This window comes from Sinocyclocheilus rhinocerous, unplaced genomic scaffold, assembly GCF_001515625.1.
Source record: "Sinocyclocheilus rhinocerous isolate Xijiao unplaced genomic scaffold, SAMN03320098_v1.1 scaffold48, whole genome shotgun sequence".
NCBI lineage: Eukaryota > Metazoa > Chordata > Actinopteri > Cypriniformes > Cyprinidae > Sinocyclocheilus > Sinocyclocheilus rhinocerous.
The window spans coordinates 566707-570473 of NW_015635971.1; positions in this window are offsets into that span (position 1 = coordinate 566707).

Consider the following 3767-nt stretch of genomic DNA (forward strand, 5'->3'; position numbering starts at 1 on the left):
GTGGATATTTTACAAAAACATTCATTACATTCATTTTTCTGCCATGTCAAATATGGAGAAGTGACTAATGGGAGTGTTTTGGTTGCACGCACAATGGGAAAAAGATTAAAGAGGCCGTTCTCATTGATTTCATTTTCAAGACATTAAACTTGCTCATATAGAATTTTGCCCCAGAAATTCATATATGGAAATTAATGAAGAATGAATAACTTTTTTTTTTTTTTGCATGTTTTGAGGAAATAGCATTGTTGTAATCCCAGAACCAACCTGAATGGCCAAGTGAATGATTTGGTTAGAGGTAAACAGGAGGTTTCTTTGGCTCTTTATGTGCTCTCTGGTCATAGTCCATTAAATCCACACGCCCTCAGTTCTGCTCAAATGCTATTCAAAGGTTCTACACTAACAAGAAGTGATCGGACATTGCTGTAAATCACATCCTATGGAAAAACAAGAGCTTTGGTTTTCATATATTGGACTAAAAGGAGTTTCAGTATTGTATTATGAAATAACAGGAGGGTCAATAGGTAAGTCTAGCCCTTTCGTCTGAATATGTGTACATATTCCCTGCCATACAGTATGCAAGAAGCATTATATATAATGAGTGCGATGTCTGTGCAGTAGGGGAACAATATCCAGATGACCTACTGCATTTGATGGAAAGGGTAAAACCAGTGGACACTCTGCTATTCCACAAGGGCACAAAAGCTGAGGAGACTTCAAATTTTAAAGATGAGAAAAAATGGTGGACAACCTTAAGCTTCTGCTAGGTATGAAGTTGCTCATTGTAACTAGTTATGCAAATTATACTTTGTGTTGTGGCCTTTTGGTCAGTGTAAGTTCTACAGCACCCAGATCATGATTTGGAAGGATTTGGATACAGCTTTGGTGTTTTGAAGCAGATCCAGCCTCCACTGTCTTCTCAATTGTCTGGAAATGTGAGTAATTACATAAAGTGAAGATCCAAGGTGCATTTCAATGTTTTTCACCAGTCTGGAGTTTTGTTAAAGGCAAAGCTTTGTCTCTGGAAGATTTTACTTTGAATGAATGAGAGCTGTCAGTTAGACAGACAGCCTTCCCAGTGGGAACATGTACTCTTGCTGGTTTCAGGGTCGCGTGCTCACGAAGGTGGAGCCCAACAAAACAACCGCAAGCTCTTTCATTTACTAGCAGGGGGCAAAATACCAAAATGAGCATTTGTGTTTTTAAATGAATGGACACAATGAATCACACAGGATGGTGGTTTGACGGTTATGGTTGTGACCCAAGCACAGTTTCTCAGAGTTTGGTGATTCAAGTTTAAGTGAAGTTCTCATAAAATTGAAATATTTGTGGCATATTTCCATCCCAAGGATATTTAGTTCTAAGAGGTGGTCTGTTTTATCCATCTTGATCCATATTGATCATAGAATTGCTTACCATGATGGTGAAGTCAGATATACCCAGTGTATGGTGGTTCATTAACTAATCAATCTCATGTGCTCCAGTCAGCTGTAAGAATGGCCCATTCTGCCTGAATCTGTTATGATTGGCTTTCAATATGTTTTGAAACCCTCTGCTTCTCCAGTGTGTGTCTTGTATTCCTCAAGTCTCCATAAATAACGCTTAATTGAAACTGTCCAGCTGTCAGAATGATTACACGCTTTAGTTCGCCATTTGGCGGCAAGAGACAGAAGTCTATGCGTGCTTGGTTAAACAGTACAAGTTTGTGGGGAATTCTTCACTTTCCTAGCCAACATAATCATGCCACTGAAAAATAAAATGGGTGAGCAGCTTACTGAATACCTAGATGTACACCTGTGTAGTGCACTAGAGCGATGCTCTTATCAGCCTCGATAAACAAATATTGAAATATTTCTAAGGTCAGGGAAGAGTGGTGGTTTTTAACTAATCCATACTTGGAAAGAGAGAACAGGCTGCTAAAAGACTGCTAGCTCTAGCATGCAAAATCGCAAAGCCCTTTTTGCATTGAGCCAACACAGATGTGGTACAGTGGGACAACTTTATGAAAGACTAAATAAAACATTTTGCTGGTACAAAAGTGGCCTGTTTCTGGAGCCTTTTTTTGGGAATTGGCTCTATGGACTGTTGAACTAAACAATTCTGCTTTCTATTATTTTATGGATTTATTGGTACTATAAACATTTTTAAAAACTACTGTAATTGTTTTAATAACATAAAAACATTCAAATTGTGTTATGTGTATTATGTGTTTTATCACATAATACAAGAACTCGCTGAACTTAAAATATTTATCTTTTAAATGTATTTTTTTCCCAAACCTGAAGCAGTTTCAATTTCAAATTTTCTTGAGAATACGAAAAAAAATAAAAAAAGATTTAAAACAAGGCAAAATAAGCATTAAAATAAGCTAAAACATCTAAAAATCAAGATTGACCAAGATTTACATGAAACAGTCTTCATAAAACAGGGTTTCGGTATCTGTGCCTCTAAGTATCTGAGGTTTGGCAGGAAGGTGCACAACCTCTGTCCAGAGAAAGGTGTAGGCCCTCTGGAGACTCAAAAAAAATAATAATCAATCAATCAATCAATCAATCTTGATAAGGAAGCCTAATTTAAAAAGTGTGATTTATAGAAAATTTGTAGTTTAAAAAAAACAACTATATTTACTTTTCGAGTAAATCACCAACACCTGAGAAGGCCATGGGGCCCTTCAAATATTTGTGGGCAGCAATGGGGGGCCTTGGGGTCAAAAAAGTTGAGAATAATAATGGTGTAGTATAGTGTTAATTTCGTTAACGAAGACTATGACGAAAAATGTTCGTTGATGAGCTTTTTTCCCATGACTAAGACGAGAAGAAGACGAGACGACAATAAGGTCAATAAGCGATAACTAAGACTATATCAACATGCAATTTCGTTGATGAAATAAGACGAGACTAAAATGTATTCAAAAAGATAAAAACTTTACCAAAAACCTCTTTTTATTTTCGTCAAAAAAGGAGACAAAATGTTATTGCAGACTGCTCTACACGCCTCTACTATGCAAGCTTTCATGAGTGCGGTTGTCAGATATAGAGTTCTAATCCCCGAATCAGAGCTTCACTGTTAAATTCATACATTTTCTGCACGGTGTGTTTTGCTTATTTTAAGCAATCTGGCAACCAAGCGCACGCGCTCACTCCTCATTGCGGATGCGCCGCCGCAGATGATCTGAAAAACAATAAAGCTGGAGTTTAGCGATCTAAATGAAAGCGTCATTCAGCCGGTCAGTGTTCTGTCATGAGATCTCACTATATTGTTTGTGATTGTGATCGCTGAATAAATACACTTACTCAATCGCTGTTGTTTTTTGAAGAAATTGATATATTGCAATTATGGAAGTAGTGGAATTACTAGGAATTTCACTGTTATAATATTTTTCGTTTGTTTTAGCTGTTTTTCCAAACTCCGCAGTTGTTAAACCCCTTCTGAAAAAGAGCAATCTTAATAACACCATATTGAGCAACTATAGCAACTATAGAAATCTTCCTTTTATAGGCAAGATTATTGAAAAGGTAGTCTTTAATCAGCTGAACAAATACTTAAACTCAAATAGATACCTGGACAATTTTCAATCTGGACAGGTTTCTGACCGCATCACAGCACAGAGACAGCGCTCATTAAGATAATAAATGATATTCGCTTAAATTCTGAATCTGGCAAAATATCAGTGCTGGTACTACTAGATCTCAGTGCTGCGTTTGACACTGTCGATCATAACATACTTCTAGAGAGACTGGAAAACTGGGTCGGGCTTTCTGGGATGG